The sequence below is a fragment of the Lagenorhynchus albirostris genome, chromosome X, assembly GCF_949774975.1.
Source record: "Lagenorhynchus albirostris chromosome X, mLagAlb1.1, whole genome shotgun sequence".
NCBI lineage: Eukaryota > Metazoa > Chordata > Mammalia > Artiodactyla > Delphinidae > Lagenorhynchus > Lagenorhynchus albirostris.
Window position 1 is genome coordinate 96,506,295 of NC_083116.1, and position 27,213 is coordinate 96,533,507.

Here is a 27,213-nt window from a genome sequence, read left to right on the forward strand (position 1 = left end):
CAGGGGGTTTGAAAGATAGAATGAGACTTGGCGCCTTCTGAAGGTGGGGCGAGAGGGCTGAGCCTTCGTGCCCCCTTGGCAATCAGTCACTGGAGCAGGCTACCTGGGAAAAGTGTGGCCTTGGCTGGAGGGGCTCTCTCAGCTGGGAGGAAGAAGTCCTCCTTTCCTGAAGGGGGATGCCACAGTCACACAGCTGGCATCTGAACATAGGTCCCCTAATTCCTTGTCTAGAGCTGGTTCACCTGTTCTGCCCAACCAGAGAACCAAGCTGCTGTCCACAGCGGGCTACTTCTACGAGGCAAAACAGAACCACCACGATCTAGAGCCAGAAAGGCACTTTGCAGGGGAAACCTGCCAGGACGTTTCTGATCCTGCTCCCTCCACCTGCTTTGAAAAAGCGCCTGTTGTCCCACGGGATCTGTCAATCCTGGGGCAGTCAAGGAACGAGGGGATTTACTAAAGGTGCAGCCGAGAGCTGCTGTGGCTCTGGGCCAGTCAGATCTGCTGTGTCCTCTCACACAGATGTCATCTCCAATCTCAGCCAGCAGCGCCATCACTATAAGGAAAGCTTACGACTCATCAAAGACAAACACTGTAGCCTCAACTACTGGAGAAGCGCACACATCTGGGCACTCAGGATGACAGCATGGCGGCTCTTGAGTTGTACTCTTCACCCTCTCATCGTTAGCATCGTTTTCCAGCAAGAGCCCTCACCAATACACCAAGTACACGTTTGGGTCAAGAGCCCTCAGCAACGGCAAAGCTCTCAAAAGAAATCAAGAAGGTGGTGAATTCTGGTCACTGTCCCATGCTTTCTGTGTGATGTGTTCTGAGCTAATGGTGTTGGCCTGAAGGGCTAGAGGACTGCCAAAATCTTACAGGGGAAGGGGCTGATAGCGGCCACCGCCAGCTTGGAAAATGCAGAATTGGATCCAGGAAGCCTGACTCTATTTCTATCATTGTCTTTCTTAGGCAAGTTGCTCCGGGTTTTTTTATGGTTAACATAGGAGTCATTCAGCCTTCACAGGGCCCCAGTAAAAAATAGATGGAACCATATCTCTCTCAGACAGACGGGAATGAGGGCTGGTGTTGCAGATAGCGCTCTGTTCAGAGCCCCGACTTGGGGGTGTGGAGAAGTGCATGCAAATTAGAAGCCAGGTAATGAAAGTTCCAAGCATAGCAGCAAATAATCAGGCAATTATTGAACTAAGACTATAGCTTTAAGTCCTGAAACTTCTGAGTCAGAAAATTCTTCTAATAACAGTTAATAAGAACATAATCCTTAACCATAAGAAGCAGGGGAAGATGTCTAGAAGACGATGTGCAGGCTACAGTTGAGTTAACAAACAAAAACGCAGATTTGTGACGACTTTAACCAAAAAGAATGGAAAAATAGTAAGTTCAGTGAGGCTTGGCAAAGGTGAGAAGGCACAGGTAGGGAACACGAAAGACCCACTTTACCTTGATTAGCTCTTAATGAGTTTTTGACTGAATGGAGGGACCACTCTTTTACCTCCATCTTGTGGTCAAGCCCAGAACTGCAGCCTCTTCTGGGTCTCTCCCGCCCCCCCGCCCCGCCCCTTTTTCTATTTGCCAAACATTCCTGTGCCTCCGTCCCCAAAGCGGGAGTTGGCTGATTGAATTTGCCCCACCGTTTCACCTCTGTGGTTTTAAAGTCCCAGCTCTATTACATGATAGAACCAAAGCCCTTTTTACTTGGCTCGTTCTTCCCTCTGTCAAAAGATACCTCCCAGCATGCCTGGTTGTGGAAATGCCCGTGGTGTGTGGTGGGTACCAGAACAGGGGTGATGGTACACACACGTGTAAGGTCGTGGGGTGAAACCAGAAGAAGACCCAGGCTTTGTGAGGCCTGACACTCACAATCCTGGGATCCCTCTTTAAGTAAAAGTATATAAGATGACAGGTACAAAATTAGGTATGACAAGAAATCACAGGAAATTCTGCATTTTAAAGAGTAGACTACCACCTAAACCTCACAAAACCCAGACAGTGTAACATAATATTTTTATTAACTGCCTAACACACCTCTGTAGTTTTTTTTTTTTTTTTTTTTTTTTGCTTTGCGGTACGCGGGCCTCTCACTGTTGCGGCCTCTCCCGCTGCGGAGCACAGGCTCCGGACGCGCAGGCTCAGCGGCCATGGCTCACGGGCCCAGCCGCTCCGCGGCATGTGGGATCTTCCCGGACCGGGGCACGAACCCGCGTCCCCCGCATCGGCAGGCGGACTCTCAACCACTGCGCCACCAGGGAAGCCCTGTAGTACTTTTTATCTGACAGTTTGGGGCTGCATACTTGTTGATCGATTTGGGGTTTGATCAATAATTCTGAAAAAATACATAAAGTTAATCTGAAATTTAGGACACACAAGAACAATTCAAATGCCTTCTTAAATTGCCACTACATTGTATTGGGCTCCATAATTATGTAATCGAATTACTCTTCTGGGATAAAAATTGACTCATTGATACATACGTTTCTTTAGGGTATTTTGCTGTGTCAGCGGCAATTTTGCCTGACGTTTCATCTGGAATTGCCAGGCTTCATCAGAACAAGAGGCATCAGATACTCTAAGATGTGGGCCAAATCACTGGGGTGGATAAAACATGCGACTTCACACAAAGACCTACTCACTGCTTGTTGTACTGCTATAGGGTTGTCCCCTGCAAGAATTCTGATAAATTCTCTTCCGCATATATTCCATGAGAAAGGAAAAAGGAATATATGGTACATTCGTAATTGTATCCATTGCCTTGCTGAATATTTTCCCGACAGGAGAGAATTTCTTTTATCTAGGGATAAGAACGAACTTGCCCCTGCTTAGAATTTTTCGTCTGATGATTGGAAGAGTTTTCCACAGAGTAGCTTCTGATTCCACGCCTTTTGAACCTTGTTTCTCCGCTACTACCTGTATGCTTCTGGTTCTGCGTACCATAGGACACGTTTACATTGAGATACGACCTCTGGGCCTGAGTCTTCATGTTACATCACCTGGGGAGTCAATCCAGCGAGTGGTGAGACTGTCTCTGGAAGCTATTCTTACACTGGGATGGCTAGTGATATCTTAAAAATACAGCCGGCCCAAGGCATTCTCTGAGGATTGGTTCCAGGGCCAGCAGAGGATATTAAAATCCATGTATGCTCTAGTCCCAGAGTCGGCCCTCCCTATCTGTGGATTCCACATGTGCAGATTCAACCAACCTCAGATAGCAAATGTAGGAGCATGAAAAGAATCTGTGTATAAGTGGATCCTTGCAGTTCAAACTCATGTTGTTCAAAGATCGACTGTACACACAAAATATCCCACTGAAGCCAAATTAAATACATCCCCCCACTCAACTTCCTCTTAGCTGGATATAAGAATAAATTCCCCTAGCTGCTCCAATGCTACCAGATATGAGGGGAAGTGTGGCTGACAGGAAGTAGGAGGAGAGGGAAATTGGTCATAGACAGATAGATAGATGAATAAGATATAGCACTGCCCCCAAGAATCTCGCAAACCGATAGGGTATTTCAATATGGCATGTAAGTGGCTACACTACAAGATGAAAACTGATGAGGCCTTTAGAAGGATAAACAAAAACAATAATAAAAAGCTAACACTCACTGAGTATTTACTATGTGCCATATACTTTTCTAAGCATTTTGTACGTGCAATACCTTTTAAACCTCGCGGCAACTCTAAAAAAATAGGTACTAGTATCAATAGCCCATTTTACAGATGTAGAAACTGAGGCTAAGAGAGATTTGATGAGTTATTCGAGGTCACATGCTAATGGAGGGCAGAGCCTGGGAATGGGGAGACTGACTGAAGGTGGGAGGTTGGTTGGCACCAGGACAAGTGCTGATGGGGCAGTGGGAAGATGGGTAGGAGGTTGGGTGACTCCCAGATAGCTGGCTTTGGGGACAAAAAAACAGTGATGTTTTTTGATGAAAAGGGGAATGTAAGGAGGGGAAGCTGGCTTTTAAAAAGGTGATGAATTTACTTCTGCCATGTTGATTTGAAGCACTTGTGGGACAGCCACGTGGAGATGGCCTGGAGGCAGTTGGATATCTGAGTCCAGAGCTCAAGAGAGAGATCTGGGCAGGAGACAGACAGGGTGGGTCATCCCTGTGTAGTGATGGTCGACTTCAGGGGACTGTCTGAATTCCCTTGGGATGTGTTGGGTGTTAGGAGGAAGCCAAGCTGTAATTCTGGGGTGGCCAGAGGAAGAAGGGTGGGCAAAGCAGTGGGCAGCAAGGGGGCAAGAAACCCAGCAAGCTGAGGGAGAAAAGCACTTCAAGAAGAGCTCATGGTCACGGTGATACATGTTGCAGATAAAGGCTGGGATTCTTGTGTTTAGCAAAAACTTCACAATAATCCTGGTGTCTGAGTGTGGGTTGTCCCTGAGACAAGGACTTGAGAGCAAGTAGATTTTAGGAGATTTAGAGACTATGGGCAGTGGGGAAGTGGGATGGGAAAGGGAAGGTGGCCAATAAAGGGAACGTCACCAAGCTGGTTCCCACTGTGGGCAACTGGTGCTCAATCCCACAGGGACCCCTGGGAGATGGTGTGAGACACATAGCTCAGGGGTATCTATCACAGGTTAGGTTCTCTGGAGGCAGAAACCGAAATGGAGTTTGGCATGTGAGATAGTTCCTAGGACCGCCATCGGTGAAAGGAGGGGGAGAAAGCGGGACTGGGACGGGCGAGGGCTTGAACTGCAAAGCTGGCCTGGCAAACCTGGACAGACCCTATGGGAGATGCGGAAGCGTGTAGAGCCTGTCAGAGTTGTCCCACGGTGGATGAAATAACCAATCATTGGATGCCGGCTACCCCAGGAAGGTGCCTTTGGGGAGAGGTGGTTTTCTGCTGACAACGGGGCCACAAGTCCCTCCCTGAAGGGGACCTGGGGGCACATCTCTATGGCCCCCACATTTGCCCTCTCGAGGAAGCTGGGCTGGTTCTACACACGAGGGTCATGGTTGAGCCAGCCAGAGGTACCATAACCTCTCAGCATTGCTGACCTGTTTCATATACGGGCAGAGCAGAGCTCATGGCTTCAGGCATGAAGCGGGATGTCAGCAGTGGGATGAAGAGGTAAGGCCTGTACCACGTGGGTGGGGCACCAAGAGGTGCATGAGAGGAGTTTCAAGCAAATGCTGCTGGTAAGGGAGAAGCCAGCTGAGAAGCTAGCTCACAATCCCCCTCCTCTGAGGTTTTGTCTCAGCTATGGGACTTTGCCTCCTGGGGCCACGGCTGATTGATCCACGGGAAGATACCTGACTCAGGCTGGACCAATCAGAATCCTTCCCTGAGATTTTCAAACTGGAGTTAAAGGGAGCCGTGGGGTAGAAGGGTCTGGAGCAGTTGGGCATAACGTGGAGGAAAGAATGACATCATTCCAAAAGAAGCTGGGAGGAGAGAGAGTGTGAGGGCCACAGAAAAATGTCCCAGGGGATCTGGTGGCCCAGCTGCATCCCTTTCCTTCTTTTCTTCCCACAGTCGTGCAAGATTCCTAGCATCCTGCCAATAAAACCCCCATTGTGCTAAGCAAGGCTGGGCTGAGTTTCCTGTCTTGGAGATGAGAGTTAAGGATTGAGTGGGATGTGAAGAAACACCGTGCGTGCAGAGGATTCCCAAAGAGCTCACGACGAAGAGAAGGGGGCGGGGGGAGAGAGAGAGAGCGAGAGAGGACGCTGAAACTCGATGAGAATGCGGGGTCAAGGAAGGGTTTTTTATTTTATTTTTTTAAGCTGTGGAAAACTTAAACATGTTTATGTGCTGAGGGTAAAGAGCCAGTAAAAGTAGCATAAATCATAACAACAGAGGCAAAAATACAAAGCTGTAAAAGCCTTAAAGATAAAGAAAATATGCTCTCAATAAACATCAGGAGAAAAGGCAGAAGGAAAGAAAGCGCCTTGCAGTGGCAAGCAGGCATTGGCCTGAGTACCCCACAGTCCATCCCCAGAGCTGGGCAGCCGCTCACTCTGGGGTCAGAGAACAGTTCCAAGCCCACCTCCGGGGCCTCACCCAGGGGACCGGGAAGGGGCCCTTGAGAAGCAGTTACCTGGTGATTAGGATGAGACGTGTCCACCCAGTCCGGTACACACAGCCTTGGGTACTTACTCAAGTCCACAGTTGGAAAGGGGCCACGGGAGAGCAGGAGATGGAAGATGCAGGAGAGAAAGATGACTGCCCAGGTCCCTGCAGAGGAGCTGGTGTCCGGAACACAAGGGAGAGATTAGCCTCAGATCAGATAAGAGGCCCTTGGCTATGAGACAAGAGCAGGGGAAGAAATCTTGTATGTCAGGGGGTGGGGGTGGGCCGGAAGGGGACTTCATTTTCTCTATAAACTCAAAGGCAAGGGCATCTGCTGAGAGTTATCAGGAATGGGCTGGAGGTATCAGTTAGGAAGGATTTTGGCTTCAAGTACCCCCAAATCCAACTAATAGTGGCTTATATCCCAAAGGCCTTTACTGCTTAGCAAGCAGAAGTCTGGAGGTGGGCAGTTTCAAGGTGTGTCCACGGTTCATTGATTGTATGGAGGTACCGATTCTATCAGCCACTCTGCCCTGCCATCCTCAGTTATTGACTTTTTCTCCCCATGCTTGCTACCTTGTAGTGTCAACATGTCTGCCGTAGCTCCAGGCATCAAGTGTTTATTTTAGGAGAGTCACAGACAGTCAGGCAATGAGAAAACTCTTTCACTCTCGCCTCTTGTCAGGAAGAAACATTCTCTTCAGAAGCTTCCCAGGAGACTTCCCCTTATTAGCCGAGACTGTGTCACAAACCCATCATAAAACATATTACCTAAAATTAAGAGATCTTTGCCTAATGCCCAAACAAAATTGGATTCTGTTAGCAGGGAACAGGTGGGGGGAAATGCCTTGGGTGGAGAGCCTTAGAGTCTGCTGCAATCAGGTAGGCGGATGGACAAGAGGAAAAAAGTTTTCCAGTAGCTACAAAAGGGAAAGGACAGAAATAAAGCATTGCCCAGCAGCAGCAGAGGTCCAGCTGGGTTTGAGGCCCAGCGTAAGGGAGCAGGGCGAAAGCGGGGCGGATGAGAATAACCGCCAAAGCCCCATTTACATAGAAGGCCTCCATCAGGTACCACCAAAACTTCACATGATGGCATGATCAAATTCCAAAACATCCACTGGCCTGATCATCACGTATCACGAACACTTACGGTTCAGTTGCAGGAAAAGAAATCACTCCAGCCATTTTAAGCAGAAAGGGATTTAATTCAGGGTATTGGGTATTTGCAAAATTGTTGTAAGAATGGGAGGATCGGGACTTCCCTGGTGGTCCAGTGGTTAAGACTCTGCACTCCCAATGCAGGCGGCCCGGGTTCGATCCTTGGTCAGGGAACTAGATGCCCCATGCTGCAACTAAGAGCCCGTGTGCCGCAACTAAGACCTGGCCCAGCAAAAAAAAAAAAAAAAAAAGAATGGGAGGTTCAGGCTTTGGGCTGGCCCTCCAGGACTGACTCTCAGAATGATACCACAGAACGACTGGCCTGCCAGGGGAGCTACTCTACCTTGACCTCAGCCAGAAAGGTTGAAGGCTGTATAGGGACTGGTGGTTTCAAGAGCATGAAGCTTTAGCTGTGATCCAGGGGTCAGGGAGACTCGTATGCTGTTGCCGCAACTGCCAACTGACACGCACGGGGTTAGTGTTGGGCACTGGAAAACTACTGCAGGAACTTACTTGCCCTACGACCATGCTTGTCAATGGAACGTCGTCTCAGCCTCACTCCCACCCTCCAAGTAACCCACAAGAGTATCAAACGGCTAGAATCCAATTCACACTCGGCACACTAGCTTCCCACACCCTGCAGTACAGGAAGGCACAGAAAAGGAGGGTAGGATGAATGTCGAGAACACAAATCCTCCATAAGCACTATGACATTCTAGTAACTTTTCCTGATCCCAAGGCTGCTTTTAAGAGCTCTTTCAGGGCTTCCCTGGTGGCGCAGTGGTTGAGAGTCCGCCTGCCGATGCAGGGGACATGGGTTCGTGCCCCGGTCCGGGAAGAGCCCACATGCCACGGAGCGGCTGGGCCCGTGAGCCATGGCCGCTGAGCCTGCGCGTCCGGAGCCTGTGCTCCACAACGGGAGAGGCCACAACAGTGAGAGGCCCGCGTACCGCAAAAAAAAAAAAAAAAAAAAAAAAAAGCTCTTTCATACTTCAGATCACAAAAAGCTTTGGTGAATGATTTTTTTAAAATTTATTTTTATTTGTAACCATGGTTAAAAAAAACCCTCCACATAACGTAAAGTTTACTATCATAACCATTTATAAGTGTACAGTTCAGTAGTGTCAAATATATTCACATTGTTATGTAACAGAGCTCCAGAATGTTTTCATCTTGTAAAATTGGAACTACAGGGGCTTCCCTGGTGGCGCAGTGGTTGAGAGTCCGCCTGCTGATGCAGGGGACATGGGTTCGTGCCCCGGTCCGGGAAGATCCCACATGCTGTGGAGCAGATAAGCCCGTGAGCCATGGCCACTGAGCCTGCGCGTCCGGAGCCTGTGCTCCACAACAGGAGAGGCCACAACAGTGAAAGGCCCGCGTACCGCAAAAAAAAAAAAACAAAAAAACAAAAAAACAACAAAAAAAAACTGGAACTACATACTCATCATACAATAACTCCTCATTCCCCCTCCCCCCAGGCCCTGGCAACCACCATTCTACTTTCTGCATCTATGAATTTGACTACTCCAGATACCTCAAAAAAGTAAAATCATACAGAATTTGTCATCTTGTGACTGGTTTATTTCTGGTGAATGATTCTTTTAAGAAACTCAGGCTATCAAAATCTGCAATGAACAAACAGGACCCCCAGTTATATTACAAATCTTTGCTATAATGAGCAAACACATTCTACAATCTCAACAGGAGAGCTATAATGTCTCAGCCCAAAAGCATCCCTTTAGGCAGATTTTATAGTGGTATATGTCTTTTTCTCCAAAACCCTGGATAGGCATAGAACTCTCCAAATGAGTGGTCAAGAAAAACCTCACTACAGTGGGGAGAATGCTATTCCAGTATACTTCCTGCAATAGGCAGAATTCTGGGATGGCCCCCAGGGTTCCTCAGTCAGTAGAATCCCCTCTCCTTGAGTGTGGGGGGGACTTATGAATATGGTGACATATCATTGTAATGATTAGGCTGTACCACATTGCATGGTTGACTTTAAGAAAGGGAGATTAGGAGGGGGCTCAAGATGGAGTAGGAGGACGTGGAGCTCACCTCCTCCCACAAAAACATCAAAAATACATCTACATGTGGAATAGCTCTCACAGAAAACTAACTGGAAACTGGCAGAAGAACTCCTATACAACCAAACTGTAAGAAAAATCTCCACGTAACTGGGTAAGATGGAAAAAAGGTACTGGTTTGGGACCTGCACTCCCGGGAGGGATCAGAAAGGAAGAGAAGGTCTACATGGGTGGACCGTCACCCTGGAGAGCAAGCAGGTCGAGCCACAGTCTGGGCATCCCACGCCTGGGGTCCTGCATGGAGGAGACACACCCCCTTGGCTGCTGAGAGGACCAATGGGACAGACAGAAGGGCTGGAGAAGCCTAGACTGTACTTGAGAGGAGTGCGCACATGACGGCTTTCCAACAATCAGGGCAGAAAAAGCCTTGCGCTGGTGGCTGCCGCCTGGCCACACTCCCCGATCTGATGGGGCAAACACCCCAGCCCTGCTCACTCTACACCACAGCTTGAAGATCTGGGCCAACCAGGCCCTGGGAAATGAGTGGATCTAGCTATGCACAGACAGCCTGGGGGGCCTAGGGTGTGGTCCGGGTGGCGAGGCAACAGCTATTGTCAGCAAGCTCAGGAGCAAGCAGAGTTAGTGTCCCAGCCAGAGCACCCTGCCTCCACCCACTCCACACTGCAGTTTCGCACTGGATCTGGAACAGACAGGTCCTGGGAGAAGACTGCCACAGAGGCAGCCCAGATCTCAGGCTGAAGCACAGCCACCTCAGTTCCTGCAGCCACAATGCCCCGACCCTGCGGCCCCAGCCTACTCAACACCACAGCCTTGCACTAGACCTGGGACGAACAAAACAGGGGACAGGATGTTACCTTGGGCTGCTTCTGAGCAGAGCTGCAGATGCCTACACAGGTGGCGCATAGGTCTACCGTGAGCACATGGGCCTCACTTGCTTCAGCAATTACCTTATTTGGGCCAGGGCATGCACTCAAGGACAACAGAGCCTGATTGAACCTGACCCTCAGGTTCTCTACTCCAACGACTGGGGAGTAGACCCTGCCCCTGACAGGGCAGCAACAGCTACAGAGCAGAGAAGAAGTCCTGCCGGACACCCTGCATAGGCTTTAATTCCCCCCACGCCAACCACACCCCCTATCAAGGGGATAACAGCCAGCACACCCTGAAGAAAGACGTGGTTGGCGTCCATATCAAAACCAGCCCTCCCACCAAAGACGTGAGACACACACAGTCTATGCAGGAATGCTCCCACATAAAAACACCCATTCAAGACCACAGTAGGTAACTGTTCCTCCTAAATTCTTCGAGACAGAGAACACTAAGTAAAATGAAAAGGCAAAGGAACTACTCCCAATTAAAAGAGAAATCCCCTGAAAGAACAAATAATGAAACAGAGCTCACCAGTCTATCAGACCCAAGTTAAAAAAGGTGGTAATAAAAATGCTAACAGAATTTAAAAAGATTATCGATAGAAACACAGATCATTGTAAAAAGGAACTAGAAACTACAAAGATGAACCAATAAAAAATAGGTAATTCAATTGCCGAGATAAAAAGCAATCTAGAAGCAATGAATAGCAGACTAAATGACATAGAACAACAAATAAGTGATCTGGAAGACAGAAAAATGGAAATCACCCAATCAGAACAGCAGACAGGAAGACAAATGAAAAAACAATGAAAGCAACATACAAGATCTATGGGATAATATAAACATGCCAACATACACATAATAAGGGTTCCAGAATAAGAGAGAGAAAAGGGGACTGAAAATGTATTTGAAGAAATTATGGCTGAAAACTTCCCAAACCTAAAGAAGGAAACAGAGATCCAGGAACAGGAAGCACAGAGGATCCCCAAAAAAATGAACCCAAATAGACCCACACTAAAACATAGCATAATTAAAATGGCAAAAGTTAAAGAGAGAATTCTAAAAGCAGCAAGAGAGGGAATTCCCTGGTGGTCCAGCGGTTAGGACTTGGCACCTTCACTGCTGTGGCCTGGGTTCAATCCCCAGTCTGGGAACTAAGATCCCACAAGCCGTGCAGCATGGCAAATAAATAAATAAATAAATAAATAAAAGCAGCAAGAGGAAAACAAAGAGACAGTTACAAGGGAACCCCTATAAGGCTATCAGTTGATTTCTCTCCAGAAACTCTGTAGGCCAGAAGGGAGTGATATGACATATTCAAAGTCCTGAAAGGGAAAAACCTGCAACTCAGGATACTCTACCCAGCAAGATTATCATTTAGAATAGAAGGAAAGAAAATGAATTTCTCAGACAAGCAAAAACTAAAAGAACTCAACAATACTAAAGCTACCCTAAAAGAAACACTGAAGGGTCTTCTCTAAATAGAAAAGCAAGGATCTATAGGAAAGGGAAAACCACAATAAGAAAGGCAAATATATAGTAAGAATTGAAGATCACTTAAATAAGACAGTACATAGATTTAAAAACAATTAAAAATTTGTAAAAGTGTTTATAACTACAATAAACAGTAAAAGGATAAGCATGAAGTTGTAAAATAGGATGTCAAAATCACAAAATGTGGGGAGAAGAGTATAAAAATGTAGATCTTTTAGAATGTGTTTGAATTTGAATGACTATCAGTTTAAAGCAAGTAGATACAGTTATGGGTCAATATACTTGAACTCCATGGTAACCACAGATCAGAAACATACAACAGAATCACAAAAACCAAAAAGAAAGGAACTCAAGCATACTACAGAAGAATATCATCAAACCACAAAAGGAAAAACAAAAAGAAGAAGAAATGAACAAAGAAGAACTACAAAAACAACTGGAACACAAAGATTTAAATGGCAATAAGTATATACCTATCAATAAGTATTTTAAATGTCAATGGACTAAATGCTCAGATCAAAAGACACAGAGTGGCAGACTGGATGAAAAAACAAGAATCTGCAATATGCTGCCTACAAGAGACTCAATTCAGGGTGAAAGACACACACAGACTGAAAGTGAGGGGATGGAAAAACACATTTCATGGAAATAGAAATGACAAAAAAGCGAGGGTAACGATACTCATATCAGACAAAGTAGACTTAAAACAAAGGCCATAAAGAAAGACAAAGAACGGCATTATGTAATGATAAAGGAATCAATACAAGAAGATGATATTACACACATCAACATATATGTACCCCATACAGAAGCACCTAAATATACACAGCAAACACTAAGAGACATAAAGGGAGAAACTGACAATGACACAGTAATCGTAGGAGATTTTAACACTGCACTGACATCAATGGACAGATCATCCAGACAGAAAATCAATAAGGCAACTGTGGTCCTAAATGACTGGTTGGACTTAACTGATATCTACAGAACACTACAACCAAAAAGAAAAACCCCCCAGAATACACATTCTTTTCAAGCATGCATGGAACATTCTCTAGGATAGATCACGTGCTAGGTCACAAAACAAATCTCAACAAATTTAAGAGAATAGAAAATTTCAAGCATCTTTTCTGACCACAATGGTATGAAACTAGAAATCAAACACAGGAAGTAAAACGGGAAAAGAACAAACACATGGAGACTAAACAACACGCTACTAAAAAACCAATGGGACAATGATGAAATCAAAGAAGAAATCAGAAAATACTTCAAGACAAACAAAAATGAAAACATAACTTTACAAAAGCTATGGGCTGTAGCAAAAGCAGTTTCTAAGTGGGAAGTTCATAGTGCCACAGACCTTCTTTAAGAAACAAGAAAAATCTCAAATAAACAACCTAACCTACCACCTAAAAGAATTAGAAAAAGAAAAACAAACAAAACCCAAAGTCAGCAGAAGGAAGGAAATAATAAAGACCAGAGAGGAAATAAATAAAATAGAGATTAAAAAATCAATAAAACCAAGAGCTGTTTTTTTTTTGAAAAGATAAGCAAAATTGACAAACCTCTAGCCAGGCTCACCAAGAAGAAACGAGAAAGGACCCAAATAAACAAAATAAGAAATGAAAGAGGAGAAATAACAACTGATACCACAGAAATTTTAAAAATTATAAGGGAATACTATGAACAGTTAGGTATATGCCAACAAATTGGACAATCTAGAAGAAATGGACAAGTTTATAGAAACATACGGCTTGCCAAAATTGACTGAAGAAGAAATAGATAATTTGAACAGACTGATCAATAGAAGTGAAATAGAATCTGTAAAAAAACCCAATCAAACAAACAAACAACAACAAAAACTCCCTGTAAATGAAAGTCCAGGACCAGATGACTTCACTGGGGAATTCTACCAAACATACCAAGAATAATTTATACTATCCTTCTCAAACTATTCCAAAAATTGAAGAGGAAGGAAGACTCCCAAATTCATTCTATGAGGCCACAATCACCCTGACACCAAAACCAGACAAAAACACTACAAAAAAAGAGAAAATTACAGGCCAATATCTTTGATGAATATAGATGCAAAAATCCTCAACAAAATATTAGCAAATTGAACCCAACAATACATAAAAAGAACATACACTATGATCAAGTTGGATTCATTCCAGGGTCACAAGAATGGTTCAACATATGCAAATCAATCAGTGTGATATGCCACATTAGCAAAAGGAAAGACACAAACCACATGATCATCTCAACAGACAAAGAAAAAGCATTTGACAAAATTCAACATCCATTCATGATAAAAACTCTCACCAAAGTGGGTACAGAGGGAACATATCTCAACATAATAAAGGCCATTTATGACAAACCCACAGCCAACATAATACTCAATGATGAAAAGCCGAAAGCTTTCCTGCTAAATTCTGGAACAAGACAGAGATGCCCACTCTCATCACTCCTATTCAACATAGTATTGGAATCCTTAGCTGCAGCAATCAGACAAGAAAAAGAAATAAAAGGTATCCAAATTAGAAGGGAATAGGTAAAACCGTCATTATTTGCAAATGACATGATACTCTATATGGAGAACCCTAAAGTCTCCACACAAAAACTATTAAAATAAATTAATTCAGTAAGGTAGCAGGACACAAGATCAATATACACAAATCTGTTGCATTTCTTTACACTAATAATGAGTATCAGAAAGTAAAAAAAAAAAAATCCTGTTGCAAATCACGTAAATAAAGTACCTAGGAATAAACTTAACCAAGGAGGTGAAAGACCTATATGCCGAAAACTATAAAACATTGATAAAGGAAATTGAAAATGATTGAAAGAAATGGAAAGAGAACCTGTGCTCTTAGAGTGGAAGAATTAATATTGTCAAAATGGCCATACCCAAAGCAATCTACAGATTTAATGCAATCCCTATCAAAATACCCAGGACATTTTTCACAGAACTAGAACAAACAATCCTAAAATTTATATGGAATTACAAAAGACCCAGAATTGCTGAGACAATCCTGAGAAAAAAGAACAAAGATGGAGGCATAACCCTTCCAGACTTCAGACAATACTACACAAAGCCACAGTAATCAAAACAGTATGGTGCTGGCACAAAAACAGACATATAGATCAATGGCACAGGATAGAGAGCCCAGAGATAGACCCACGCACCTACAGTCACTTAATCTATGACAAAGGAGGCAAGAATATACAATGGAGAAAAGACAGTCTCTTCAGCAAGTGGTGTTGGGAAAGCTGGACAGCTACATGTAAATCAATGAAATGAGAACACTCCCTCAAACCATATACAAAAATAAACTCGAAATGGTTTAAAGACCTAAGTATAAGACATGACCCCATAAAACTCCCAGACTAGAACATAGGCAAAACATTCTCTGACATAAATCATAGCGATAGTTTCTTAGATCAGTCTCCCATGGCAAAAAAAAATAAAAGCAAAAATAAACAAATGGGACCTAATTAAATTTAAAAGCTTTTGCACAGAAAAGGGAACCATCAACAAAATGAAAAGACAATCTATGGAATGGGAGAAAATATTTGCAAATGATGCGACTGACAAATATATACAAACAGCTCATACAACTCAATATCAAAAAAACAAACAACCCAATTAATAAATGGGCAGAAAACCTAAATACACGTTTCTCCAAAGATGACACACAGATGGCCAACAAGCACATGAAAAGATGCTCAACATCACTAATTATTAGAGAAATGCAAATCAAAACCACAATGAGGTATCACCTCACACCTGTGAGGATGGCCATCATCAAAAACTCTACAAATAACATTGATAACTGCTGGAGAGGGTGTGGAGAAAAGGGAACCCTCCTACACTGTTGATGGGAATATAAATTGGCACAGTCACTGTGGAGAACAGTATGGAGGTTCCTTGAAAAACTAAAAATAAAGCTACCATGTGATCCAGCAATCCCATTCTTGGGTATATATCCAGAAAAGATGAAAACTCTAATTCGAAAAGATACATTCAATCCAATGTTCATAGCAGCACTATTTACAACAGCCAAGACGTGGAAACAACCCAAGTGCCCATCAACAGACGACTGGCTTAAGAAGATGTGGTATAAATGTAAAATGGAATATTACTCAGCCATAAAAAAGAATGAAATATTGCCATTTGTAGCAATGTGGATGGACCTAGAGAATATTATGCACATTGAAATAAGTCAGACAGAGAAAGGCAAATACCATATGGTATCACTTATATGTGGAATCTAAAAAATAATACAGGGCTTCCCTGGTGGCACAGTGGTTAAGATTCCTCCTGCCAATGCAGGGGACATGGGTTTGAGCCCTGATCCGGGAAGATCCCACATGCTGCGGAGCAACTAAGCCCGTGCGCCACAACTACTGAGCCCACGTGCCACAACTACTGAAGCCCATGCGCCTAGAGCCTGTGCTCTGCAACAAGAGAAGCCACTGCAATGAGAAGCCCGCGCACTGCAGCAAAGTTTCCCCCACTAGCCACAACGACAGAAAGCCCACACGCAGCAACGAAGACCCAACGCAGCCAAAAATAAATAATTTATTTTAAAAACAAAGTAACGAAGAAGATAAGGATTTGAGAGAATATGGCAGAATTTCGGATTGGCAAAAAGATACAAAATAAAGGTAATGGGAGTCCTGAAGAAGAAAACCAAAGCAAGGAAACAAAATAAATACTAAACACTATAAGTTAAGAAAATTTGCTTAAATTGCAAAAAAAAAAGTGTGTGTTTGGGGGGAGATTATCCCAGGTGGGCCTGACCTAAACAGGTGAGTCCTTAAAAAGGAACTGGGCTCCTGGTACTGAGAAGGATACAACACCTGAGAGACACTTGGTATCAGGGAGATTTTCCATTCCATTGCCAGGAGCTGAAAGCAGTCTCTAGGAGCTGAGAGTAACCCCTGGCCAACAGCCAGCAAAAACACAGGTACCTCAGTCCTACAACTGCAAGGAACTGAGTCCTGCCAGCAACCTGAATGAACCTGAAAGGCAACCCTGAGCTTCGGGCAAGATTCCAGCTCTGGCCGACACCTTGATTTTAGCCTTGTGAGAACCTGAGCTGGAATCCAGCCGTGCCAGGCCCCGACTTCTAACCTATAGAACTATGAGCTAATAAATGGCTGTTGTTTCAGGCTGCTAAATTTGCGGTCATCTGTCATAGAGCCATAGAAAACTAATACACCTCGGTTCTAACATTGGCCCTGCTTCCAGTTTACTGGGTGACCAAGGGTATGTCACTTACCCTCTCTGAGCTTCAGCTTCCACAGTTACTGACAACAATAACTCACCTCCTGTCTGCAGGATTCAAATGAAAATCAAATTACTTAACGTCCGTGAAAGCATTTGCAAAGTTATAAAGTGGCTTATAAATGGAAAGTTTATTATTGTCACGTTCAAAATAAACCCCCAACTTTGACCGCAGGAAATGATCTAGAATCAACCAACCTAGGGTTGTGGAGTTAAAGAATCATGGGGCTAAAATCCAGGTTCTTCCACTTATTAGCCCATCTTTTAATGGGGTTATTTAACCTCTTTAAGACCTTATTATGTGCCTGGCACATAATAAGCGCTCAGTAAAACACTAAAAATAACACTAAAAATCATTTATGTACCGGGCCTGGAGGGCAGCCCATCCAGAGCGGGGCAGATCAGAAGGCTCCAGGAGAGAGATTTGCCAATGAAATCGATCGAGTCCTAGATGTGTTTGAATATCTTCAGAGCCGATTCAGACATCCGGCAAAGTTTACAGTTGCATTACTGATAAATATGTAGAAAACTAAGAAACCCAAAAGCCAGATGACTATTAACTCCAGGGGAAGGATTGTGCAAGAAAAAAAGTAATAACCATAATTCACTACATGGATCAGCTGTATAAAATATTTACCAAACATTGAGACATTTAATAAGATAAACACTGAATAGTGATCCAATCAGAAGTACACTGTAACTCTATTGGGAGCACGCGGGGAGGGTGAGGCACACGTGTGGAAAAGGCAGGAGGAGAAATGAAAAAAATTTAAAGAAAAAAGAACGGATTCATGGATGAAGTATTATGCTCTAATTCGATCATTGTAAGTGAAAGATATTTTAGTCCATTAAAGATTTTAACTTGTAAACAAAGATACAGTGATAATAATATTTTAAGAAGGCCACAGCCACAGGATTTGGGGCTAACTCAGAGTCATATGACAGGGCAATATTTTCCTGTCAGAGGGAGAGCTGCAGGGTTTCAGAAGTTCTAGAAGTTTCTAGCAAGTGAAAATTAAATCCCTATGTATTTTACTTTGGGAAGGTAAAGAAACTAGTAAATAAACATGAAGGCATCTGCCTAAATCAAATCCGAGCAGAGACAAAATGACATCCGGGTGGCAGCGTTCGGGAGTGAATTTGACATCATTTATTCTCCAAGCTCACCAGATCCAACACTGAACAGGCCCATGTCCAGCTGACATGACGGCTGAGGGCCTGTAATATAGGGGCTTATCAGCCCTGGGTTGGTTGATTCTAAACCATTTCCTGTGGTCAAAGTTGGGGGTTTATTTTGAACGTGACAATAATAAACTTTCCATTTATAAGCCGCTTAATAACTTTGCAAATGTTTTCACGTACATTGAGTAATTTGGTTTTCACATGAATCTTGCAGGCAGGCGATGAGTTATTGTTGTCAGTAACTGTGGAAGCTGAAGCTCAGAGAGGGTAAGTGACGTACCCTTGGTCACCCAGTAAACTGGAAGCAGGGCCAATGTTAGAACCGAGGTGTATTAGTTTTCTATGGCTCTATGACAGATGACCGCAAATTTAGCAGCCTGAAACAGCCATTTATTAGCTCACAGTTATGTAGGTTAGAAATTGGGGCTTTTTCCCCAGTAGTATCCTAATGTATAATTTACATGCAGGAAAGAGCACAGATCTTAAGTGCTCAATTTCTTTTTTATATGTGTACATACCTATGTGACCAGCACTCAGACCAAGGTCTGGAACACTTTTATCACCCCCCAGAGAGCTCTCCTATGTCCCTTTCCAGTTAATTCCACCCCCCTTTGCCTCCCAGAGGTAACTGCTATTGCGACTTTTACTACCGTAGATTAAGCTTTGCCTCTCTTTAAGCGTCATGTAAATAGAAACGTGTAGTATTTACTCATATGTCTGGCTTTTTTCACTCTGCAGGATGTCTGTGATTCATCCATGTAGCTGTGTATATTCATGCTTTGTTCTTTTCTAAAAAATGTATTTTGATTTTTTAAATTGCGGTATAATTGCTATATAACATTATGTTAGTTTCAGGGGTACAGCATAATGATTTGATATTTGGATATGTTGCAAAGTGATCACCTCAATAAAATCTAGACAACATCTGTCACTACACAGTTACAAAAATTTGTTTTCTCGAGATGAGAACTTTTAAGAACTACTCTCACGCTTTATTCTTTTATATCCCACTGTACGAATATCCATTCCACTGCGAATGGACATTTGGGCTGTTTGAAGCCCTGTGCTCTTAACCGCTAAGCTATGTATGAGGTCAATGTCATCCCCCAGCTGACTGGCTTTTCTTGGACTTCACTTACCAAGGCTGGTGGGATTGCTGGAGTGGATTCATCGTCAGGGAGCAGGTGACGGCCTTGGGGCTTCCAAGGAATCGGGCCTTGGACCATGCTGGTGAGGGTAAGAGGCGAAATACCTTTGCCCACCGGAGACAGGAGAGCCCAGCTGCATCCGAAGGCTGCCTCATCCTTCACGGGCAGCCCCAGTTTCTCCCTGAGGGTAATTGTTTTGAAATCTCCATGGAGACTCGAGAGCCCCGACAGTTCCCTGGGACGTCCCTGGGCTTCCATCTCTCAAGTCATCAGGGTGAGGAGGGGTTGTCTGGCCTCAAAAGCCATTTGTAAAGCTAACAAACAAATCACAAGGTAAATTGAGTCCCGTGTGTCTCTGGGTGAACCCAGCAGCAGTTTCATTGTGGGCTTAAGGGTGGGGTTGCTAAGGCGCAGGCACGTGGGGTCACCTGCACAAAGCCTGGGGAAGTTTTATGGGCCCTCAGTGGACTTGCACGCCAGCTACAATGAACATGCCCAACAAAGGGGCCGTTTAAAGAAAAGTTTTATGGCCTTCAACAGCAAGCTGGGGCTTGTTCTCTGGCTTTGGGGAGGAGGTGAGGGAGGAGGTGATTTACAGCAGCTGGGGTACCTCCCCTCCTGTGAACTTCTCCAGGTTAAAACACGCATCTGGTGGTCTCCAGAAGCCTGCAGGCTGGTCTATGGTGAGCAGCTGGGGGTGACAGCTTACAGCTGCAAAGATGATTAAAAGCCTGGCAAACGGGACCGATGGGCACTCTTTCAAAGAACTTGGATTATTAAGCCTGGAGAAGCAAAGACGAATACCCACACTCAAGTATGTAAGGGGCTTTCACACCAAAGTCGGTGGTCAGCTATTCTCCATCTCTCAGAAAAAGGGGAAAAAAAAATCAGAAGATGATGAAGTGGTTTTAAATTCCAGCGGGAGGGATTGAGGGTTGAGAAGAAAAAGCAAGGGCTGACAATGAGAACTGAAAATCAAACTGGGTTACTGTAGAAGCTGATGGAACCTTTTCTGCAGAACTGGGCAAACAGACCGGAAGTACCTAAAGGTCAAGAGGAGATGGGTGACCTCTCAGGTTGCTTTATTTCTGCACTGTTGTCTTAGTGTGGGGCCCCGACAAGCAGATCCCGAGACAAGGATGCAGGTGCAAGCTGTTCACTTGGGAGGAGGTCCCAAGAAGCAGAGTGACGGCCTGGAGAAGTGAGACAGGGCAGGAAGGCAGGCCAACCAAGGGTGAGCTCCACAGCGGGTGACCTCTGTGAGCAACTGGGTGCGAGGGCACTGGGGACTCTTTGTGAGATGAGGTGGAGCAGAACTGTTGTCCCCCGTGAGCAAAGAAGCTGGGGGACTTCTCCAGCAATTTCCACCTCTCACTGGTTGAGGCGCATTCCTTTTCTGAAGAGTCCTGTGGCCGTTTACTTGGGTAACAGGGCCTTAGAAAAATGAGACTACACAGACTTTTTAAGGATTCGGGGTATAAACTTCGATACCAGGGACATAAGACACCACCATGGGCCCCCTGTTAGCATGGGAAGAACACGGGGGCCAGGGAATAAATGGAGCTCTGGCCCAGGTCTGCCTGATGGTGGTTCCACTGGGTCCATGAACCTACCCAGTGGTCATTTCTCTGGTCACTGAGTGTCTAATTGGAATGGATATACTCAGTGGTTAGCAGGACCCCCATCCATATTGGTTTCTTGGCCTGTGGAGTAAGGGCTACCGCAGTAAGAAGACGGAAGACTCTGAAATGCCCCCTCACACACCAAGCCAAATAGTAAATCACAAGCAATAGCGCATCCTAGGGGGATGGCAGAGATTAGGGCCACCGTCAATGATTTAAAGAATGCAGGGTGGGGAGTCCCCAACTCGCCGCATTTAATTCACCAGTCTGGCCCCTAAAAGAACTGGATGCATCGTGGCGAATGAGAGTAGATCGCGCGATCAAGCCGCAGCCCCAATTGCAGCTGCTTTGCTCGGTCTTTATTTCTGGCACATGTGTGTGGCCATAGATCTCGCAAATATATGCTTCTCCATCTCTAATAGCTTGCATTTGTGTGCGATGGACAACAGTAGACATGGATGGTCTTGCTTCAGGGCTATGTTAACCTTCCCAACATCTCTCATAACGTGAAGGGCCCTGGACCATCTGGACATTCTGCAAAACATCACACGGGTGCACCATGTTGCTGGCGTCATGTTCATCTTACCAGATGGGCAAGAAGTGGTATGCTGGAGGTCTTGATAAGACACATGAGCTCCAGAAAGTGAAAGATAAACTCTATGAAAATTAGGGCCCTACCACACCAGTGAACATCTGAGGGACCCAGTGAGCTGGGGCATGCTGGGACATCCCCTGCAAAGTCAAAGACAAAAACATGGCATTTCACATGTCCCACCACTAAGAAAGGAGCGCCATGTTTGTTAAGCCTCCTCAGGAGATATCCATCAACTGAGTGATAGAGAAGGCTGCCAGCTTTGTGTGGGACCCAGAGCAGGAAGGAACTCTGCAGTAAGTTCAGGCTGAGGTACCAGCAGCCCTCTTTCTTAGACTATAAGGCCTGATACTTGAGATAAGTATAGTGGGAAAAGATGCTGGATAGAGTTTATGGCCAGCCGTGACAGAAGATCACCAATGCAGATGCCTAGAGCCAGCTTCTGGAGCAAGGCCATGCCACGCCATTCAGAGAGCAGCTCCCTGCATGCTACTGGGCCCTGATGGAGCTGGAGCATCTAAATATGGGATATCAAGTGAACATGTGACCATAACCACCCATTATGAGCCGAGGCTGGGTTGGATACAAGTAGGAGCAGAGAGCACAAGTAAGGTGCACGAACAGGTGATCTAGAGGCCAGGTCATGCACCACTGTTGCACCAGCATCTTCCCTTCAGCTGACCTCACGGGGCAACATGTAGGGGTCCCTTATGACCAGCTGATGGATAATGGACAAGGCTGAGGTTGGGTCACACATGGATCAACTTGGTAGGTGGTTGTAAGCCCCAAATGGGGGGCTGCCACGTTATAGCCTCAGTCAGGGGGGGCCCTGAAGACAGAAGTGAGGAGAAATCCTCTCAATGGGCAGAGATCTAGCTGAGGCACCTGCTAATTCACCTTGGGCAGAAAGAGACGTAGCCTGAAGTAAGAAAATATATAGACTCATGGGCAGTGGCAAATGGCTGGGCTGGTTGGTCAGGGTCCAGAAAGGAGAAAGATTAGAGGATCAGGGACAAACGAATCTGGGGAAGAGCCATGTGGAGGGAGGGACCTATGGGGGTCTGCACAAAATATGAAGATATCTGTGTCACACATAAATATGCACCAGAGAGCACCAACCACAGAAGAGGCGCTAAACAACCAGGTAGAAAGAATGATTCTGCCAGGTGACATCAGCCGTCCTCTGTCACTGGCCACCCCAATGCCGGCACGATGGCATAACAGGTGTGTGAATGAAGTAGTTATGGCAGCAGGGACGGAGGTTATTTATGGACCCAATCGCTGTCTCTCATTAAGGCTGAATTAGCTACTGGCACTGTTGAATGTCCAACCTGTCATTTAACAGAGAGCAATGCTGAACTCCCACTATGCCGCCATTCCTCAAAGAGGCCTGCTGACCACTTGGTAGCAAGTTGACTTCCACCCTGGAAAGGGCAATGATTCAACTTGACTGGGATCAGCAGGTATTTGTGGGATGAGCTTACCTTTCCTGACTATTGGGGCTCAGCACGCACCTCACCTGCGGGCTTCCGGAGCCCTGGATTCACTAACATGCCACCTCACACACCATCACCTCAGACAGGGGGACCCTCTTTACAGCACATGAGGCATGACAGTGGGCACATAACCCACGTTAACCACAGGATGCTCTGGTTCTATCATACACTGCACCACTCAGAAGCTGTCGGCACCATAAGGCAGAGGAATGGCCTGTGAATGGTGCAGCTGATACCCCAGTTTGGAGAAAATATTCTGTATGGGTGGGATGCCATCCTTCGGGACATTGTCCATACTCTAAATCCACAATGATTATCGCTTTGCTGTTGTAGCCCCAATAGTTAGGATACGTAGATCCAGGAACCAAGAGATAGAAGGAGCAGTGTCCCGATTCCTATCAATCCCATTGACCCACGTGGGGAACTTGTGCAGTCCCCGTAATAGATCTACAGGTCTGGTTCTCAGAAGAGAAATGCTCACCTCAGGGGCACAGTATGGTTTTCATTATACTTTAAGATTCAATGGTCTCCCAATCTCTGGGCTCCTTACGCCAAGTGACTAGTAGGCAAAGAAAGGCATCGCCATCCTGGCAGTGGTAATGGACCCCTGATCATTAGGAGGAGATAGAGCTGCTGCTACACAACGAGGACAGTGAGGAATCTGGCTCCCAAGTCATCCCCTGAGGAATCTCGTGGTGCCCTTAATGTCCAGGGTTAATGGCACATGGACAAGTACAGCAGTCATAGCCTAAGAAGGCCATGGTAACCCAGGGTTCAGACCTTCTAGTGATGAGGGTCTTTATCACCTGACCAGGAAAGGCAACTAGACGACAGGGGTGTTAGCTGAGGGGAATCTCTAAAAGCTGGTGGTGGAGGAGAAGTATCATTAACTATGGCTTCAAAATCAACTGCAGCGGCAGCAGGGGCTATAGTTCTCCTACTAACCCTTTTCTTTTAAGTTTCCCAGAAAGTAAGACCCCAGAATGCTGGACAAGCTCTTCTCAAGGGGAGTCAACTCATTATAAGAAGCAAGTGAATGAAATGCAAGGGGCGGACTGAGGGGAATACTGTCCTGTTCTACCCAGATCCCCCTTTAGGACCAACCTACCCAGCCCCCATGACTGATGGCTCACAGCCACGTCCTTTCGTGGGCATTATCCTCAGGTACAGTGAACTTCCTTGCCCAAGGTTATGCTCCTTTCCAAGGCAAGCCTGCAGCCAAAGACTGAATGACAAAGACCTAGTTTGTGAAACAGAGGTTCAGGAAGGTCTCAGGTCCAAGAACTCCTTTCTCTGCAGTCCTTACAGTTTACCTCTTGCTATGACTAATGCCAACCTCATGATGCAGCTGGATTAAGAAGAGAGAAAGTCAGGATGTGGAGAAAAGGGAGCCCTCGTACACTGTTGGTGGGAATGTAAATTGGTGCAGCCACTGTAGAAAACAGTATGGAGGATCCTCAAAAAACTAAAAATAGAGTTACCATGTGATCCAGCAATCCCACTCCTGGGCATACATCTGGAGAAAACCATAATTCAAAAAGATACATGCACCCCAATGTTCACTGTAGCACTATTTACAATAGCCAAGACATGGAAGCAACCTAAATGTCCATCGACAGATGAATGGTACGTATATACAATGAATACTACTCATCTGTAAAAAAGAATGAAATACTGCCATTTGCGGTAACATGGGTGGACTTGGAGGGCATTATACAAAGTGAAATAAGTCAGACGGAGAAAGACAAATACTGTACGATATCACTCATATGTGGAATCTAAAAAATACAACAAACTAGTGAATATAACAAAAAAGAGACTCACAGATATAGAGAACAAACTACTGGTTACCAATGGGGAGAGAGAAGTGGGGAGGGGCAAGATAGGGGCTAGGGGATTAAGAGGAACAAACTATTATGTATAAAATGAGCTATAAGGATATACTGTACAACATAGGGAATAGAGCCAATATTTTATAATAGCTATAAATGGAATAGAACCTTCAAAAATTGTAAATCACTGTATTGTACACCTGTAGCTTATATAATATTGTACATAAACTATACTTCAATTTAAAAGAAATTTTTTTAAACTTTCAGAACAGGAAAAAAAAAAGAGAGAAGGTCAGTGTCAGGGATTTCCCTGGTGGCACAGTGGTTAAGACTCCGCGCTCCCAATGCAGGGGGCCCAGGTTCGATCCCTGGTCAGGGAACTAGATCCCACATGCACACCACAACTAAGAGTTCGCATGCCACAACTAAGGAGCCTGTGTACTGCAACTAAGGAGCCCGCGAGCCGCAACTAACGAGCCCGCCTGCCGCAACTAAGACCCGGCACAACCAGAAAAACAAAAAAGTCAGTGTCAGGCCTGGAGGCCTAAACAAACTAGGCAGGCAGGGCTGCCTACATAACCCGTGAGGCTCCACGCAAAACGAAAACGCAGGGCCCTTGTTCCAAAGGCAGGGAAAAAGTACTGTTAAAGTTACAAAAATATACAGCTTTTTCCTTTAGAAATGTTTTATGATTTATAAAACACAATAGGAGTAACAGTGATACACGAATAACAATATAAACGTATAAACTGCAAACAGTAACATTTTCGGTGTCATAACATTACGTGGTACAATAAATAATACTTTACTAATGTGATATCTTGACTGATCATATTTTTCTGACTCACTTTTCTGAAAATTCATTTATTAGGTCATCAAAATTTATACTTTTAGCAACTTCATTTTCAGTCAATACAAATTGAAAGCAACACCAGTCACTCTTGGCAAATGCGAAATTGCAGGTAACTTCGGTAATTTTTAATTTTGAAAAGGATCTTTCTGCTGATGCAACTGTTACAAGAACTGTTAAGAGTATTTTATAGGCTGTGACAATATTGGGATACATATCTAATCAATTGTTTCAAAATATATTTTGAAATTTAAAAATTTCAGTATATTTGGAGCCGATGATTCTGATGGAACTTTTTTTTACTAAAAGAGTTTCTAAAAAAATTTCTATACAAATCAGTTTCACGTAAGTCTGAATTTAATTTTAAATGGAAATGTATACAAGGCACTTTAATATTTTGTCTGACATTTCCTGTAACTTGTACAGGTTACAGAAGAAACTGACAGTGGCTTCATGATTTATATATAATTCAAAATGCCTGTTTATGTATTCTATTACTGTATCTTCAATTACAAGGAAAACAATTTAAAAATTGTCCTTTTTGTTAATAATTGGTTCATCCAAAGTTTCCTAGGAAAATCGTGTTCTTTTGTGTTGAATTTGATGATCTTTAAATTTAGTTTCTGTTTCTGAGCCTGTGGGTATTTGTCATGCAATGTTGCAGTGGTTTTCAAACCTTGGGATTCTAAACTCTTTGAAAAACTCTAACAGCTCACTGATATGCTTTACTGCAACATCCATGTGTATACTTTTATTTTTTAATAATTTACTGACAGGACTTCCCTGGTGGTGCAGTGGTTAAGAATCCGTCTGCCAATGCAGGGGTCACGGGTTCGATCCCTGGTCCGGGAAGATCCCACATGCCGCGGAGCAACTGAGCCCGTGCGCCACAACTACTGAGCCTGCGCTCTAGAGCCTGTGAGCCACAACTACTGAGCTCGCGTGCCGCAACTACTGAAGCCCGTATGCCTAGAGCCCGTGCTCCGCAACAAAAGAAGCCACTGCAATGAGAAGCCCTCGCACTGCAACGAAGAGCAGCCCCCACTCGCAGCAACTAGAGAAACCCACGTGCAGCAACAAAGACCCAACGTAGTCAAAAATGAATAAATTTATTTAAAAAATTTATTTAAAAAAAATTTACTGACAAAGTGTACTGTCTGAGCTTGGGCAGCTCCTGTCCAGGGGCTCAGACTGGAGAGTTAATGTTTGTACAGATGCCGCAGGGATGGGGTCCAGGCATTGACAGGCAAGCTGCCCTCCCACCGCAGGTCCCAGGGCTAACCCCACACGGAGCCCCTCCTCTCTGCTCTGCCACAGCTGCTGCTTCTGCTGCAGTCACCACCAGCAGCACCATCAATCTGGACCCTGGGGCTCTGCGGTGACCTGGACTGCCCGGAGGTGTGCATGAGCCCCCCGGGTCACGAGGGAATCGCTTGGGTTGGGCTGTCTGCAGACCCAGAGCTGCCAGCCAGTGTTATCTGTGCTGCTCGCATGCATGCTCCAGTGTCCCATCAGATGTCACTTATGAAACACAGGTTTTTTTTTTTAATAAATTTATTTATTTTATTTATTTTTGGCTGCGTTGGGTCTTC

General features: G+C 44.8%; 1 long non-coding RNA gene across 1 annotated transcript in view; it reads right to left on the reverse strand.

Moving 5' to 3' along the window:
* Nucleotides 1-2,203: 2,203 nt before the first annotated feature.
* The window catches only part of LOC132513258 (uncharacterized), a 132,320-nt gene continuing 107,310 nt past the window's right edge, over nt 2,204-27,213 (reverse strand). The window contains exon 6 of the long non-coding RNA XR_009538426.1: nt 2,204-2,344. This is a non-coding gene — a long non-coding RNA (uncharacterized LOC132513258). The remainder of the gene's footprint in view (nt 2,345-27,213) is intronic.